Source organism: Rhineura floridana, chromosome 1, assembly GCF_030035675.1.
Source record: "Rhineura floridana isolate rRhiFlo1 chromosome 1, rRhiFlo1.hap2, whole genome shotgun sequence".
Classification (NCBI taxonomy): Eukaryota; Metazoa; Chordata; class Lepidosauria; order Squamata; family Rhineuridae; genus Rhineura; species Rhineura floridana.
Window position 1 is genome coordinate 209,228,422 of NC_084480.1, and position 19,331 is coordinate 209,247,752.

At 42.5% G+C, this 19,331-nt stretch overlaps 1 long non-coding RNA gene across 3 annotated transcripts in view; it reads right to left on the reverse strand.

The window, feature by feature from the left end:
* Nucleotides 1-368: 368 nt before the first annotated feature.
* LOC133367277 (uncharacterized) overlaps nt 369-19,331 on the reverse strand; it is a 69,703-nt gene continuing 50,740 nt past the window's right edge. For all 3 annotated transcript variants that reach the window (XR_009758557.1, XR_009758558.1, XR_009758559.1), the window contains one exon: nt 369-1,628. This is a non-coding gene — a long non-coding RNA (uncharacterized LOC133367277). The remainder of the gene's footprint in view (nt 1,629-19,331) is intronic.

Here is a 19,331-nt window from a genome sequence, read left to right on the forward strand (position 1 = left end):
CCTAACTGTCTGGCTGTCCATTTCCTCCCTCGTGCTTCCTTACACAGAGCACGAGGGAAGAGCAACGCTGACCAGAAGGCCAGTGGAGTTACATGTCTGTTGCCCACCAATCACAGGAGCAGAAGACTTCCCCTGCTTCCTTCAAGTAACTGGAAGGGGAGGGGGGAGGGGGAGTGAAACGAAAAAACTCCTGGTTTCTACTGCACCTGCGTGACGTTATCACCCACAGTAATTTATTATTATTTATTTATTTTGTTTAATTTATAAACCGCCCTTAGCCTGTGGCTCCCTGGGCGGTGTAGAACATAAGATAATACAATAAATCAGCAAAATCACAAAATGTAAAATACAGATACATAACCATAAAATAAATTATATGCATTTTTAATCTATTAATTAAAAACAAACCATGCCGTTTTTTTACTTTAAACCTACTGAAGATGAAGGTCTGTGTTTGGGGCAAGCTCAGGGATTTGATTAGAGATACCTTACAGTCATCTCTGAATTTTAATGAATGACAACAGATTATGAGAACTTCTCAAGAAAAAAGTCCAAACAGCTTCTTGTTTTTCTCTCTCCCGTTTTTCACTTTAACCTCTGGATTCTCTGTGGGGGGGGTTGTGTATCACCAAGAAAACTTTGAGAGTTGTAGAGCAAGTGATTCTGAATCCAACAGTATAAGACTTGTAAGTTTTTGTTTTGAAGTGGGATTATACAAAGCACCAGAAAGGTGTGTGTGTGTGGGTATTTTCATTTAACATGGTAGAATGCGAAAAATCCCTACTGACTATAGGATACAGCCACTCTCGTGGCTGTATAATATCAAGCATTCCATATCACAAGAGAAGCCACTGGAAAATATTGCTGGAGGTCATTGTCACTATCTTTAATTTGCTTGTTGAGACATGTGTTTGTGGCATCCCCCTCGTGTCTGCCCTCTCTTTGGGGGCTTATCCACATGGGAGCATTTCTTCGTAGCAAATACACTTCTTTTACTGTTGTAATAGATTTGCAAGGTCCACACTTCACGCTCAATGGTAGCTTCAAATCTGTTGTTTTCCATTCACACAAGTAGGTATTCCTTTGGGAAGGATTAGTGTCGCTGTTTCCTTGTGGCCCCTCCCTCTAATTTTACATTTTTACTCCCTCCAATTGCTCCGTTACTGGGCATGTGCAAATATTTTTGACCTGTGCAGTATTTCCATTTCCTCCTGCCCCCACCGCTTCCTGAAGTTTGGCAGTTGATAAGAAGTGGGGTCATCTGCCCCCTCCTTTTCTTCCTTTTCCTAGCTCTCCATCACAGTTCTTTCAGTCGTGCAAGGAGCCCTCCTCCCCCTCTTTACACTAGTCTGTTAGGAGCAGAGAATGTATTTTGGGAGTTGATGTGGGCTGACCGGCCACCACCTCTTCTTCCTGGTCTGTAATAGGGATGTAATCCTCTCCTTTTTTACATTTAGTTTTTAAGTGTTGCCCCCTGGTGGTCATTAATGATCCGATTCCCTTCGCTATCATCATTTTTCTGATCTCCATAATTTATTTATTTATTTGCTTGCTTTGAAGAGAATTATTGATATTATAATCAATATTTATTCATGAGTCTCCACTGGTATTGATGTTGATTCTCAACTCTGTAATGATAGAAAATACATGAATAAAAGTATTGATCACATTATCGATGATTTCAAAGCAATTTCTTTTAAAAAAAGGAATCAGGAAAAAAATTGGAAACCAGGTGCGGAGAGATATTACTTCAAAATTCTCTGCAAAGACAGATAATATGAGAAAGAATGATAAAATCCAATGGCAATTCTGATTAGATTACTGTGGAAATGGAGCCCATTGCTAGTCTGTTACAATGAGTGAAGGAACTTTATTTGGGGAGGAAGGGAGAAAAGAAGGGAGGGCTGCAGCAAACTGTGAACGGGGCAGGGCAAAGCAATCAGAAGTTGCTGGATAAACCACCGGAAATAAAATGGAATTCATGGGAGAGTTAGTGGGTTAGTATGGATTTACAAGGGGGAAACTGTGATAGTGTTTGCCAGTAACGTCATGTGAATGATGCAAATTAAAAGATGTGAGTAGCACCAAACACACAGTAAACCACCATGTAGATGAGCCCTTTGTCTTAAAAAAAAAAAGCTTCCTGCACTGCTTCCATGGCTTTGCCCTGTATACAGAGCAAGGATGGATCCCTTTTGGGTCTCTCCAGTGCTGATGAGCATGTTCATCTTGCAAGAAGGCTTAGTAAGCAAGTTCTATGACTGTCTATTCGGAAGTAAAACACATTCATTTTAATAGGATCTACTCACAAGTAAGTGTGCATAGGATGGCTACCTTTCGATTTCATTGCTTATTTGAAGTAAACATGCGTCTGTTTTATTTAGTTGGCTTTTAAAAGAATTGTAAAATGGCAAGACCTAGATGGCTTTTAAGAAGGGTTAGACAAGTTCATGAAGGAATACCTTTTGTCAGAATGGCTACCTTAAGGCACATCAAATAATCCATTCAAGGAAAGAGATGTATAAATGCTTCCTGAGAAGAACTGCCCTGTTGGTTTTGATTTTGAGGGGCCTGTTGTCCCGCCCCTCTCTTTCTTGGAGTTGCTGGATGTTAAGATCGGGAGAGGATGTTGCTTTACATCTTGCAAATGAACTATCACCACACTGGTTCGATGATTACACCAAGAACCTCCATCTGTAGTTACACCTCCGGACTATACAGGAGAGAAGCCCTATTATTATTGGAACTTGTTGCTTCTACGTTATTGTTTAGTTTTTATTGTTAGTTTCTCAGTGTTTTGATGTTTACATGTTCTGCTGTGTACGTCGCTTAGAGCGGCTAACAATTTAGCCAGATAAGCGACTAATAAGTCAAATAAATAAAATAAATAAATAAATATCAATGTCTACTAGCCATGATGGCTATGCTGTGCCTCAACAGTCAGAATACCAGTTGCTGGGAACTGCACAAAGAGAGAGAGCTCCTGCACTCAGGTCCTGCTTGTAGGCTTCCCACAGGCATCTGATTGGCCACTGTGAGAACAGTGAGAACATTTTTAGGATCCACCATATTTTTGTGATTGTAAGTTGTTTTTAAATTGTTTTTAAGGATGTATTTTCAATTGTTGTAACCCACTCTGGGACCTCAGGGTGAAGGGCAGATAATAATAACAACAACAGACATTGTCATTCAACCACCAACCTCCAGTATTTTCCCTGTGCTTCCATCTTTTATCAGACTGCAGGAAATCTGATGTTGTTGTTGAAAGAATGGAACAGCAGCGTGATCTCCACATGTGTAATAGGTAGGAATGTGGACAAATTTCTGCATTTTTGGATTTGTTACCGAATTCTGTCAGAATCCATAAATCCTGTATGTCTTTGGATTGGGTTTAACTAATGCTTGCAACTGTCAGTGACACCGGCTTTTTTAAAAGACAAATCCGTGGCTAATTTGACATCGTTATTCACGTAAACCGCTTTGCTCTGAAGTGCTGCAGTGTGTATTCCTTTGAAGTTCTGTGTCAGTGAAGTGATAACAATCACCATTAACATCTTTGGTCAGCACCACTAACCTGAGGCAAGAGGCAGAACGATGATCTGCCTAATTTAAATTTAAATAGAAAACCCAAGAGACCGTAAGTAGAAAGATCACCAACAGCATTAGCAATTTCATTAGCGATTACAAGCCGATTAGAAATAGCAAAAAAAAAAAAATGGGGGGGGGAATGTTGCGGATCGGTACCACAAGCCAGTTGCAAAAACCAAAACATGGACCAAAGAGTGAACCCCATTCCTAGTAGTAGGTCACCTTCATGGTACTCTTCTCTTTATAAAGAAATGTTGTTTTACAGTTACAGATAGTCAGGTGACTCTATCACCACACATCTGTACCTCAGCACATCTTCACTGTTACCTTGGTGCCATTTTAACTTCACTTTAATTGATCTTTTTATTTGTTTAGTTATTAAATTTGTATCCCACCCTTCCTCCCAGAAGGAGCCCAGGGTGTCATTAATTTATTTTTCACCTATGCTGTTATCTCTCTTTGTGCAATAGCACTTGAATGAAGAGGTGTTTTAGCACAAATTTAGACACTGATATTAAAAAAAACCCAACAATCTACCTTTCCAGCTGGTGTCATTTTTTTCATCGTGTCTATTTGGTTTCCCATTCACCCCTTCTGCCTCTAAACTTACAAACACTGTTAAAAGATACTGAAGTAATTGAAAAATAGCACTAAAAAAAGCACTTTTGCACAGATTTGTAAATGATTTCAAACATTGTTAATAATTATGTAACCATCAATTCATTTCCCATGATGCCCCAGAATGATGGCTACATTATGGAAATGTTAAAATGGCGGGGCAATCACAAATGCCCATTGCAGATTGTGGTGCTGCTACTGTCTGCCACCATGCTTGACCACAAAGCCCTAGGAGTGGGGGAATGCTGATGTTGGGACCTACTGACATTGAGGGTCCACCAGATGACACTTGGTTAGGAGTTCCCTCAAACCTTGAGCTGTCCATTGCTACAAGTATATAGAAACAGTGATGGCAAAGCAATATTTATTCATTTATTAGTGATTACACAGTTTTACCTCACTCTTTCTGTATAACAAATTGGGGTGGGGAAGGAGGGAGAGAGAGAGAGAGAGAGAGAGAGAGAGAGAGAGAGAGAGAGAGAGAGAAACAAGAATTAAATTCACAAATTCTTAATGGCCCAGCAAGACAGACAAGCAACTAGGGGAGCAATTCTAATTTTGGAAAGCCAGAATAATTTAAACCAGCTTAAGTTAAACCAGTGTAAAGTACATCCGTTCCAAACATCATTCAGAAGCAAGGTTACTGTTGGCTGAGCTGGGCCAAACCTGGCAGAGGGAACACAAGTCTTTATTTTAAATAAAGACAAACTCTGTTTTATTGATTTACACCACCCTTTTTGCTGGTGTAAATTCCACTGGGTTGCCATGTGACGTGACTGGGCTAAACTGATTTAGGATCCAGCTGAAGTCCTGCCACACCCCCAGAGTGCCCCTTTTCGGAGATTTACACCGGCCTCAATTAGCCACTTTTGGCTAAACTGACTGATGAAATGCTCACACTGGCAAACATCTGGCTGAGCTGGGTTGGGGATTTTCACCCCAGCTAAGCTGGAGATCTGCCAGATTCTGACTTGCTCAACCTCGCAGATCTTGGGTATTGAATCCCTAACACATCAGTGCTATTTTCAAACATACATTACAGTACATATCTGTAAATTCCTGTGCTCCATTAGGCAAAAACATACTAGTATTCATTTTATTTATTTCTTGTATTGAAATATTTCTAACCCATCCTATATTAGTTGGTTTCAGGCTGGGTTGCAAAACTTGCAGTAAAAAAGCAAACAATAAAACAGTCCTTGAACACCTAAAACCATAAAGCATAATAATCCACAATAGTTTTATTGAACATCTTAAATGTACAACACCAACAAACAAGCAGGTCAAATACAGAACTACCCTCAGCATAGCCCAAATGTCTGAGTAAAACGCCAAGTTTTCACCTGGCACTGAGATATAGCCAATGTTGGTGCCAGCTGGGCTTCTGAGGAGAGGGCAGTCCATAACTAGTTCAATATGGCAGAAAAGGCTCTCTGCTGTGTCTCCACATAATCCACAGTCCCAGAGGTGGCACACAGGGAGAGCTCCTCCAGCAGATCTTAATTCTTGGCCACAGTGGAGGCCCCTCAATAAGGGCAGATGGGGCACTGCACACCCTAAAACCCAAAACTCACAGCCCAGTGCCATTTCTGTGTTCCTTATATTCATTCTCAATACAGTACTTCACATTTAGAGATACTTTAGACTTGTTTCTGACCATCATTTGTTCTGACAATTCATTTTGGGATAGCTCAGCCAATCACAATCATTGCTATGGTCCCACCCCTGTCTCTAGGGTAATAACAATAATAAATTCTAGCAGGAGTGGCTTAAGAAGAACAGGGTCCCCTCAGCACCTCCAGGACCTCCTTTTTTACTTTACTTCCCATGGAATAAGCTCTAGCCATTCAGGAGGAGTCCCTCATAAACGCATTGGAAGTTCCATAGCATTAGGGCAGGACTATAAAGAGCCTCTCCAATGCTCGCATGTACTTCAATCTGAGCCAATTAGATGCATGCATATGCAAACTGAGTTACTTTCCCCTCCTTTTGCAAGCACCACATTAAAGCAGCAGCAACCACAACCTTTCTTTCTTTTCTATGACTAGCCAGCCTACCTGTCTTTGAAATCAGCAATATATCACTGCAAGTTCATTGTATAACTTCTGGGTTCATCACTGCCTGGTTTCTTAATAGGCCAAACTGGGCCCTATTTATTGTAGAGGGGAAAGACCGGAAAGGAGATTCTTAGAGGCAAATAGCCCCTAAAAATGTTTGGCTGGCATCATAATGGGGGGTGGGGAGTCTGGTTTCTTCATGGGCCAGAGTGGGCCCTACTTATTATAGGGAGGAAAGTTGGGAAAGGAGATTCTTGGAGATAAACAGCCCCTAAAATGGCTGGGATAATGGGGAATAGGGAATCTGGTTTCTTTATTGGCCAGACTGGACCTTCTTTATTGTCAGAGTGAGGAGGACTTTCTTTGTGGCAAACTATCCCCCAAAATGTTTGGCTAGCAGCATAAGGTGTGTCTGTGTGTGTAGAATCTGGTTTCTTCACAGGCCAGACTGGGACCTATTTATTGTAGGGGAGAGAGATGGGAAAGGAGATTCTTGATGGCAAACTGTCTCTAAAAATGTTTAGCTGGCATCATAAGGTGCTAATGGTGGTGGTGAGAAACTGGTTTCTTCATAGGCTGGGCCAGGCCTTTTTATTGTTAGTGGGGTGGGGGGAGATTCTTGGTGGCAAATTGCCTTTACAAATGTTTTGGCATCATGGGGTGGGACAGAGTTTGATTTCTTCATGGGCCGGACTGGGCCTTTTTATGGTCGGGGTGGGGGAAGAGAAGATTCTTGGTGGCACACTGCCTCTCAAAACTGTTTGGCTAGCATCATAAGTGGGGGTGGGAAGAATATGGTATCTTCATGGGGTGGACCTGGGCTCGACCTTTTTTATTACCAGGATGGGAGAGAGCGGAGATTCATGGTGGTAAACTGCCCCAAGAATGGACTGGGCTGGACCTTTAACATTTATTTTTATTTAATTTAAAGTATCTGAATATTTGATATGGGCTTATGCAAGATAATTAACTCTCATTAGCAATAAGAGCAAGAAATTATAATTGTTTTAATTAAAACAAAAAAACTTAGCAGTACTTTCAAGAGGACCAGATGTTTATTTTTTTGCTGAACCCAAGACTCTCTTTCATGATGGGGTGTGGGGGTGTGGAAGAGAGACATCCTGGCAATCCAGTTAGCAGGGTATGTGTGGGTTGTTGCACACTTCCAGCCCCAATTTCACTTTGAGGTGGAACCTGTAGATATGGTTGATCAAAAGAAGAAGGAATTTTGAGTTGAGCAAATCCCTGCTTTTATAAAAACCAAGAAACTTAGAGATATCTTGTGTGAATGTCCGAGTCCCTGCACCAGTGGAATCCTGGAGGAACTTGTGGAACTTCCTGCTACAATATTTAGAACTATCATATCGTGTGAAAGACTCCCTTTTCTAACATTTTGGCTTCTTGTTTTTCCCACCTGCCATATCTTTTTCTCTGCGCAATAGGAGCTTATAGTTTACAGGATTGGTTTTACTTTTTTATAAAAGAAACACTAGAATTTTTTACCAATGTCAATTATACATCATACTTGAATCCACTGCGCCAGGTCAGGGAGGTTCTTTCTGCATACTAGGGAATAAGCCAGGCATAGCTTAAATAAAACATAATATTCCTGAATATAGTATTTGCTGTGACACATAGTCTCACCCCCTTTAGGATGCACACCTTAACATGGTGAGGGGGTTTGAGAGTGTTGAAGAAGCTGAGAGCAATGCCATCAGGAGCCTAGACCAAGAGGCTAGACTCCTAGCAGGGCCACCCAAGGCGGAATGGTCAAAGCTGAGACACCAGACTCAGAGGAAGGCAATGGTAAACCACCTCTGAATATCTCTTACCACGAAAACCCTATGAACAGAGCATCCAAAATGCAACATGAGATAGTGCTGGAAGATGAGACCCCCTAGGTCAGAAGGCACTCACCAAGCTACTGGGGAAGAACAACAGACAAGTATGAGTAGTGCTGTGACTAATGATGCAGCTCGGTCAAAGCCGAAAGGAAGCCCAGAGGCTGATGTGTACAGATGCGAAAGGAGAGTCTGGAGTTGTACGACGCACACAGTAGGAACATGGAATGTGAGAAGCATGAACCAGGGAAAGTTAGAAATTGTCAAGCAAGAAATGGAACGTATCAACATTACAATACTTGGCGTGAGTGAATTAAAATGGACAGGAATGGGACATTTGCAATCAGGCAACTACAAAATACTTTATGCAGGAAATGAGAAATCAAGAAGAAACAGGTTTGCTTTAATAGTATGATGTAGCAAAAGCAATTAGGAGCTACAACGCAAGGTCTGAGCGAGTTATATCAATGAGATTAAATGGGAAACCTATTAACATAACCATCATCCAAGTTTATGCTCCAACGTCAAACGCAGAAGAAGAAGAATTGGAGAGATTTTACGTGGAAGTACAGGAGGAAATTGATCACAAACCAAAACAAGATATGATGATAACCATGGGAACTGGAATGCAAAAGTAGGGAACAGAGAAGAACTAGGAATTGTGGGGAAATGGGGCCTAGGAGACAGAAATGAAGCAGGAGACTTATTGAATTCTGTGAAGCCAATAATTTGTTTCTTGCAAACACATTTTTTGAGCAACCAAAAAGATGACTGTACATGTGGACATCACCAGATGGTCAATATAGGAATCAAATTGATTATATAATTGGCAACAGAAGATGGAGAAGTTCCATACTGTCTGCAAAAACAAGACCAGGAGCAGACTGAGGTACAGATCATGAACTGGTCGTATCGAAAATCAGAGTAAAGCTAAAGAACAACAACAATCATAATGCCAAAACACAATTTAAATAACATCCCAGAAGAATATAAAGATCAAATAAGGAACAGATTTGAGGCTTTAAACTTAGTTGAAAGAGAACCAGAAGAACTATAGAGTGAAGTCAGAGACATTATCAGGGAAGAATGCAAAAAGACAATACCTCTAGTTAAAAAGAGAGAAAGACCTCAATGGATGACTGAAGAAACTCTTTAAATGGTTAAAGAGAGAAGGAAAGCAAAAGCAAAAGGAGATAGAAACATGGTCAGAACCCTAAATGAAACAATACAGCGACTAGTACGTAGAGACAAAGAAAACTATTACAATAGTTATTGTATAGAAATAGAAGAGGACAACAAAAAGGGTAGAACAAGAGCCCTATTCCAAAAGATTAGAGAAATGAAAGGAAAATTTAAACGACGACTAGGGATGTTGAATAATTGACAGGGAACACACTGACTGACCAAGATGAAATAAAAGGAAGATGGAAGCAATACACGGAAGAACTCTATGAAAGAGATGCAAGGATGACAGATTCATTCACAGAGGAGCCATGTGATGAAGAACCAGAAATTTTAGAATGTGAGGTAAAAGCTGCTCTTAAAATACTTGGAAGAAACAAATCACCAGGAATAGATGGCATACCAATACAGTTGCTACAAGCTACCGAGACGGAATCTGTCCAAATGTTGACAAAAATTTGTCAAGAAATATGGAAAACTAAACAATGGCCCACAGACTGGAAGTGTTAAATATACATCCCAATTCCAAAGAAAGGGGATCGCAGGGAATGCAGTAACTATTGAACTATTGCCTTAATATCCCAGGCAAGTAAAGTAATGCTCAAGATTCTACAACAAAGGCTCCTACCATATATGGAGCGAGAAATGCCAGACGTCCAAGCTGGATTTAGAAAGGGAAGAGGCACCAGAGATCATATCGCAAACATATGTTGGATAATGGAACGGACCAAGGAATTTCAGAAGAAAATCACCCTGTGCTTTATAGATTACAGCAAAGCCTTTGACTGTGTAGATCATGAAAAACTATGGAATGCTTTAAAAGAAATGGGGGTGCCACAGCATCTGATTGTCCTGATGCGCAACCTATACTCTGCACAAGAGGCTACTGTAAAGACAGAATATGGAGAAACCGTTTGGTTTCCAATCGGAAAGGGTGTGAGACAGGGGTGTATTTTATCACCCTATTTGTTTAATCTGTATGCAGAACATATCATACGGAAAGCAGGATTGGACCAAGAATGAGGAGGTGTGAAAATTGGAGGGAGAAATATCAATAATTTAAGATATGCAGACGATACCATACTATTAGCAGAAACCAGTAATGATTTGAAACGAATGCTGATGAAAGTTAAAGAGGAAAGCACAAAAGCAAGACTACAGCTCAACGTCAAAAAGACTAAAGTAATGACAGAAGATTTATGCAACTTTAAAGTTGGCAATGAGGACATTGAACTTGTCAAGGATTATCAATACCTTGGCACAGTCATTAACCAAAATGGAGACAATAGTCAAGAAATCTGAAGAAGGCTAGGACTGGGGAGGGCAGCTATGAGAGAACTAGAAAAGGTCCTCAAATGCAAAGATGTATCACTGAACACCAAAGTCAGGATCATTCAGACCATGGTATTCCCGATTTCTATGTATGGATGTGAAAGCTGGACAGTGAAAAAGGCGGATAAGAGAAAAATCAACTCGTTTGAAATGTGGTGCTGGAGGAGAGCTTTGTGCATACCATGGACTGCGAAAAAGACCAATAATTGGGTGTTAGAACAAATTAAACCAGAACTGTCACTAGAAGCTAAAATGATGAAACTCGGGCTATCCTACTTTGGACACATAATGAGAAGACAGGATTCACTAGAAAAGACAATAATGCTGGGAAAAACAGAAGGGAGTAGAAAAAGAGGAAGGCCAAAGAAGAGATGGATTGATTCCATAAAGGAAGCCACAGACCTGAACTTACAAGATCTGAACAGGGTGGTTCATGACAGATGCTCTTGGAGGACACTGATTCATAGGGTCGCCATAAGTCGTAGTTGACTTGAAGGCACATAACAACAAACATAGTCTCACATATATAATGGGTAACTATACCAAGGTGGAGGTGTGATTTAGCTATAGTAACTAAAGTAATCCTATTCATTTTACTTAGAAGCAAACCCCACTGTGTTCATTTAAATGGGTGTAACATTGAACCCTGGTCTTCCGGGTCCTAATCCAACACCCTAACCATTACATTTATACAATTACAGATGCTCATTTTAAATACATTTTAATGTAAAAATATATCATCAAGTTGACCAAACGTGTCTTTACTAGTCACTTGAGTTCTTTGCATGGTTTAGGGCTGGCACTGGAGGAGAGCAGCGCTCTTGTGCCTTGTGTATGCCAGACAGACATTATTATGAATTAAAAGTGCACTTGGATGAACTTGAATTGAACTATTTTGTTCCTTTTTTAAAATGAACTTTCCAAGCACTGCTAGTTAACTAACACATTCCTCTTCATCTTATTCAGAAGTAAACCTCCACTGTGTTCTGTGGGGCTTACTCATGACAGCAAGCATAGGACTAAAGCTTTTGTAGTGCCTTCTAAATGTGAGTTTCCAGCAAGTCACACACTTTGTGCATGCGTATTTTTAAACAGGATTGGGGGAGCATTACTGAATGAGCAGAGATCTAGGTTTCTGTTCATTACTGAGGAGCTACAGCTTAACTGTGTGCACACTCATGACAGCGAGGATAGGACTAAAGCTCTGTTAGGTGCTCAGTATTACCAAAACTGCAATTTTTAAGTGTCCACTGTTTCTTTGCAAAGGAGAAGGATAGGGAAAGAACCAGAACAGGTGGAGGCCACTCAACTTTTCTCCCATCTGAGAAGCTATTGTGACAGCAGGATCTCCTTCTGAACCAAAGACATTATAGTTTAGTTAGGTGCTATTTGTAAAACTGTAATGCTTAAGTGTCCACAGTATTTTGCAAGGGTGGAAGACAGGAGAAAAACAGCAGTTGGCCATGACCTCATTGGCTATGCCACATAGCAGCCCTACCAAGTCTAGTGGGCACTAGCCACCACTGCTGTGGCAGGAATATATGGGGAAAGGCACTCCCACAAGTACTGAGCTTGCAGGCCATTGAGGGCTCTCCATGTCATTACTAAGACTCTGAAAACAGACCAAACACATATTAGCAGCCATACAGTTCCTTCAGGACCAGTGTTACACAGGTACGATACTCCCTATATGATACTCCCAACAGCAATCTTCCTGCCACATTCTACACTACATGAAGCTTCTGTGCCAGCTTCAAGGGCATAGAGTGCATTGCAGTAATCTTAATTGGGAGTACTGTAACCAAGCTGCCTCTGTCCAGGAACAATTGTAGCTGGTGGGCCATCTGAAGCTGGCCAAAACCACTCTGAGCTACCAAAGCTACATCAGCTTCAAGTGACAAGGCTGAGCCCAGGAGCACTCCTAGGCTATGTACCTGTTCCTTCAGAGAGAGTGCAACTCCATCTAAAAAAGGTTGATCACCCATTTCCCAGACCTGAGAACCACCAACCAACAGAACCTCCATTTTGTCAGGATTCAGCTTCAGTTTGTTGTCCCTTATCCAGCCAATTACAGCAGCCAGATCCAGCACTGGCACAGCCTCACCTGACTCAAACGACATGGAATAATAGATCTGGTGTCATCAGCATACTGATGACACCCAGTTCCAAAATATCTTTGATGACCTCTCCCAGCAGCTTCATATAGATGTTAAATAGCATGGAGAGCCCCACAACTTAATTGCCATGGGATAGAGCAGAATTCCCTCAATGCCTCCTTCTGGAACCAACCCTGCAGGTAGGAACAGAAACACGACAGCACCATGTCCCCATCTCCCATCCCACAGAGTCAGTTCATTAAGATACCATAGTCTCAAGAAACCCCAAGAGATCAATGGGAATTAACAGGATGGCACTTCCCGTCCCCAATCTCGCCTATGGAACAGGTCATCAGTCAAGGATTCCAAGGCTGTTGCAGTTTCAAATTCTGGCCTGAGCAAGACTGAAGTGGGTCAAGATAATCCGTTCCTCCAGAAACATTTGAAGCTTTCTGGCTCTTGAGCACCTGCCCAGGAAAAGGATAATAGCAACCGGGCAATAGTTTTCATATACCTCTGGGTCCAGGGAGTCCTGTTCAGGAGAGGCTATACTACCAGCTCCTTCAAGGCAGCAGGCACCATCCCCTGACATGAACCACTCCCTGGTTCCACTCAGTCAATCCCCCTCCCTTTGCTAGCTCTTATCAGCCATGATGGGCAAGGGTTGAGAGCACATGTCATCGGACAGACTAATTCAAGTGTCTTGTCCTCTTCCTCAGATGGCAACAGCTCAAACTGATCCCAAGAAACCAGACTAGATGATGCACTGGACACCTCTGCAAATATTGCCTATATTGAGGCATCCAGACCCAAGTGGATCTGGGTGACTTTCTCTTCAAACTGTTTGGCAAATCTATCACTGTAGGTAAGTGAGGATTCCAAGCAACTTCATTCTGAGCCTGATCCCCATAAATGACTCTTTACCAACTCTGCATTTAAAAGGACCCAGCCTTTAAATTGTCTCTTTTAAGACGAATGGGTGTTGCTGTGAAGCCCCCTAGCGGATTGCACAATTCACCTCTGCCATCTGGGGTAGCGTCTCACACATTAACTTGGAAGAACATAGAGCATTTTATTACTTTGCCGAATTAGAAAGAGTTGCAATAATTGTTAACGGCTGGCTGTCTACTCATCATTAAATGTTCTGCTAAAGACATTTTAGGGATGGAAAAGTACAATCAAAAAGGTCAAAAAGAAAAAAAATCCTGTCTGTACTGATTTTGTTTCACAATAACTAGCAGGGGAAGTTCAAAAGAGAGATTTTTAATTACAAGGAGGGTATGCATAGCACTTGGGCTGGTCTCAAGTGGCTTGCCAAATGAAAGATATCAACTGGAGTTATTCTTTCTAGAAATTTTTCTTTTCATTTCTATGATGCTTTTTGGGTGTTGTGAGGACAGATGAAATAATGCAGATTTGGGATGAGCTGAGAGAAGCTTATCAGATGAGTTTTATGTGGACATCTGGGACCCACATTCCCAGGTCCCATTCAGTGAGGTACAGAAGGCTTGAAATAAAGTGCTGTCTTTCCTGGGGCACACTCAAGGTAATGGTTTGCCCAGCACAGCAACAGTGAGTGGGGAGGAGTCAGGAGCTACTGAAATCTGTATGTGACTGCACCTTGTGGTGAACCACTGAACTGCAGACTTCTCAGCAAAGAACTTTCCAGACTGATCCCACCCACCCATCCATCGGATCTTTCTGGGCAGGAAGTAGCAGAAAGGGGTTCCTTTCCCAGCTGAGTCTTGCTTGAGCAACAAGGTCTTTCTGAGCACTTGTGTGCTCTCGTATCCTTGCTTCTGACTCCTGGCTTGTTCCATGACAGGGCCAGCTCAAGACATTTTTCTGCCTGTGGAAAGGACAAAATGGCTTCACCACCACCCAGTTGCATGCACAGAAGCTGACTGGACTGGCAGATGAATCTGACTTCAAAACAGGATAGTGCTCTCCGGTGCACCTGAGGGTACCTGGCTGGTTTAGAGGTAACCATGGCAGGCTTATGACAGACTTAGCCCTCATCTCCAAAGAGAGGAATGGCCTGGGGACTCAGTAGGGAAAGGATGGGAGGGCTTCCCAGCATCTGCTTCACTCTGCCAAATAGCAAGGCCAGCCCTAGCTCCTGCTCTTTAGTTGTGACACCTGGGTTGTTACTTAATCCTGCAACCTGATGTGACCCTCAGTCCTGTCTTGCTCATCTGTACTGACCAATAACCTCTAATACAGCTCCCAGTTCCCAGCTTCTGATTCACTTGAAACTGCTGCCCATGGCCCAGCCTGTTCTATTTTAAGCAATGGCCTTAGATGAAGCTTCAGTAGCACCCTAGGTAGCTCCACAGAGGACTCAGGGTGGCGACTCTGTAAGAGCAGCACTCAGATGTTGCTTCAGCAGCAGTCAGCCTCAGAATGAGCCTTAAACAGGAGTGGTAGCTTTATCTCTGTTCCTCTCTCCACCTTTGGTGAGAGGAGCCTCTGCATTTGGGACCCAGCCTGTTCTAGCAGTTGTTGACTCCAAGAGAGCAAGCAGGTGGGCTGTGGTTCTACAGCTGGGGTCAAAACATGTTTCCTGTAGGAAACAGAGCATAGAAATAAATTGACAGTTCTCCCAATGGAGGGATGTAGAAAGTAGAGTCCCCCAAAGATCAGTATTGGGACCTGTGTTTTTTAACTTGTTCATAAATGATTTAGAGGTAGAGCTGAGCAATGAGGTGGACAAGGTTGGTGGTACCAAATTGTGCAGGATGGTTAAACAAAAAGGGACTGTCAAGAGGTCCAAAAGGATTTCTCTAAACTGAGTGAATGGGAAGTAAAATCACAAATGCAATTCAATGTAAGTAAGTGTAAAGTGATGCACATTTGAACAAAAAATCTTGATTTCACATTTACATTCATGGAGTCTGAACTGGTAGTGACTGGCCAGGAACAAGACCTTGGAGTTGTAGCGGATAGCTCAGGGAAGATGTCAGCCTGTGAAAAAGGTGAATTCCCAGCTAGGAATTATTAGGAAAGGGACTGAAAATAAAACTGTTGATACGATAATTCTGTTACACATATCTATGGTTTGACTGCACTTGGAACACTGTGTAAAGTTCTGATGACCTCACTTCGAAAAGGATATTGTGAAGCTAGAAAAAGTTCAGAAAAGGGTAACCATCATGATTACATGGATGGAACAACTCCCCTATTTGGAAAGGTTACAACAGCTGGGGCTTTTCTTGTTTAAAGAAAAGATGAGTAAGAGATAATCTGATAGAGGTGTATAAAATTCTGCATGGAGTGGAGAAAGTGGACAGAGGGGAAAAAAACATCTTCCTCTCTCATAGCACTAGAACTGGGGGACATCCAAATGAAGCTGAATGTTGCACGATTGAGGACAGAGAAAAGAAAGTACTTCACGCAGTGCATAGTTACATGATGGGATTCGCTCCCACAAGAAATAGTGATAGCCACCAACTTGGATGGTTTTAAAAGATGAGGTTTTTCACAGAGAATGAGGTTATCAATGGCTGCTAGCCATGATGACTATGTTCTGTCTCCAGTGTCAGAGGCAGTATGTCTTTGAATGCCAGTTGCTGGGAATCACAAGTGGGGAGAGGGCTGTTGTTCTCTGGACCTCCTTTGGGGCTTCCCGTAGGCATCTGGTTGGCCACTTTGAGAGCAGGATGCTGGACTAGATGGGCTTTGGCCTGATCCAGCAGCGCTCTTCTTACGTCCTATGTTGAGTCCTCTGTGTCAGAGAAGGGTCATGTGATGTCCTTGGGCCAGAGGTACTGGGCTCCTCTTGCACAAGTGTCTCTGGGTTAGTATGGATGTCTAGAGCTGGGCCTGAGGGCAATTCTCTCTTGTACTTGGAATCCCCACGCTCATATCCTCATATTGTACCCTGACAAGAAAGGAGGATTCAATTTGATTCCTATGAAATGCCACTGTCCACAACCTATACTTCATACACATATGGCAGGGATGGAAAACTACAGGTCTTGGGGCCAAATGCAGCCCTCCAGGCCTCTCTGTCTGACTTGTGGAACTCTCTCCAGGCCACAGCCCTTACTGGCCCTGATTCACACTCTCCTTGAGCATTTTTGCCTGGCTGGAATTGTGCGTCTGGCCTGCCTGGATAAAGGGGTATGCGCATGTCCGTAGAAACTAGCCTACCATACAAAGGTAAAATTCACATGAATTGCTCTGCCTGCTTTTGCCTCTGACCCTGTTCACCACTGGCATGCGGCCCCTGGGAGGTTGTTCAGAAAGAAATATGGCTCTCAAGCTGAAAAAGGTTTCCTACCCCTGACATACAGGAATGAGCCAGATTGTGGCCCAGATCTGATCCCTCATCAACTGACTTCCCTTCCCATTCTAGTAATCTAGTTTTCTAAAAGCCTTAAGGGAATAGGCATAAGCCAGAGAAGGGAAAAAATGAAATAAACTATACATTTAAAAATAGACACACACAATATATTTCACCGCCCACCACGTCTGTAATTAGTATATGTCTCGAAGACAGGCGCTGCGTGGCAACCTGCTTCAGGTTGAACACCCTGTTCCTGGATCCGCTGCCATGAAGTGGTGCTTTTAACGGAATTCCTGGGGAATGCTATGAAATATTCATCAGCTCATGTTTGTAAATGGCCCAGCAACATACTGAGTAAATGACCTCTGATGAAACGTCCGCATGAACATGGAATAGAAGCCAGACAAAATGAGGGAGCTGCAAACAACCCGTGTTTTGTCAGCGGCACCGACAAGAAGCAAACACAAACACAGAAGGATTGCCGGTTTGGAGCCATCGTGTTGGCGCTGAGCTACAAACAAGGAGCATGCCTGTTTACCTCAGAGAGACTCACTGGTGAGGCTGCCAGCACCAGATTGCTCCTTAAGCATCTCCAGGAATGCTTGTGCCCCTCCCAAAATTAGAAAATAGTGCAGCAAGGAGAGGAGCTTGTTTTATTCTGTGCTCTGCACAAAGCCCATGTGCCTCCACGCCGCTCCACTTATATGCAAGCCACTAAAACGCGTTTGGCGGCTGCCTATTGCCAGCTGAAAGGAAACGTGTGCCATGGAAGAGTCTTGTATTTGGCCTGGCCTTCTCTCTTTCCTCCCTCGCTTTGCGATGCCTCTGCTGAAATTCAGATTGTTAAACTCTGCAAGACAAGGGTATACTGTAGGAACAGAGGAAGCTGCTTTATACTGAGTCACGTCATTGGTCCATCTAGCTTAGTATCGTCAACACTGACTGGCAGTGGCTCTTTGGGGTTTCAGGCAGGGGACATTCCCAGCCCTGCCTGGAGATGCCAGGGATCGAAACTGGGACCTTCTGCATGCAAAGCAGGTTCTCTCCATGTGAGCTACAGCCCTTTCCAAGGACAAGGTATTTTCATTATGTCACTCTGAAAAATACCTTGTATGGGGCAATGAATCAAGAGGCCCTATGAAATACAGATTGCCTTTGCCTCACATGAGAAGGGATACAGACCTGAACGTTCAGCTGTTTCTAAAATATGCTCAGCAGTTTTGCAAGATCAGTTCTATAGCATGCAATCTTTCCTATTGTGAAAGCCAGCTCTTTTAACACCTGCTTCCCTCCCCCCAAAAAAACAACTATTACAAATATGCATGAAAAATCTGAACATTCCTATTATGTTTCCAAATATGAACATGTCTAAGGATGCAGGTTGTTCAAATATGAACTTTCAATAGACATATTTATTTGGTGTGCATTTTTCTAACATTTGGACTATGAACAGAGATGGATTTTCTCTCCCCTTCTGAGTCAACATCACTATGCAGGTGGTGAAATTTTCAAGGAGGTTTCCAGTTCTGCAGTGCATCACTACTGACGGTTAGTACCCGTATTGGAATGTTCCACTAGAGATTGTGCAGGGAATACAAAGCAATTTCAGAAACCTGCCAAAAAAGATCTCGGTATTCTGTGATAAGCAGAAGCATCTAAATCTAGCTAGTTTCCCCCTATCATTCCTTATGCATAGCCCAGAAATAAAAGTTTAATATTGATTGCCCCAGCCCTGCAGAAGGGTGAGACACTGCCATTGAATCAATCTGAAGACCCATTTTTTAAAAAAATATTGGCTAAATGTTTTGCATTCAGAAGATTTACCTTTAGGTCAGTGCTGTATTATATAGCATGAAGAGGTAGCTTGCAAAAATTAGAATGCAAACAGCACCATCTGGTGGCTGACGGAGAGGAGAAAGTCTGGAGCTAGGGCATTTCCATAATGATTGCTTTTAAATATTCCAAGATGCCCTCCAGATGTTTTGGGCTACAACTCCCATCATCCTTAGCTATAGGACATGCTGGCTGGAGCTGATGGGAGTTGTAGCTCACAACATCTGGAGGGCCCCACATTGGCTGTCCTCATATTAGGAAGACAGATGACCTGTCCTAGGCAGAGTGAAGTGGATGCTGGGGTAGGGTTAAAATGATGATGGCAGCCCTTTCAGCCTTTTCCCTTTTTTTAGATGACAGTGCTGTGCGGAGGTCATGTCCCATCACCAACACTGAAATGAGTTTCAACTGCCAGTCCAGTCAGTTTCTGTACGTGGAATGGAAAGGAGCACCACCATGACCATCATCTCAGGCAGCAAAATGTTGGCCCTGAGAC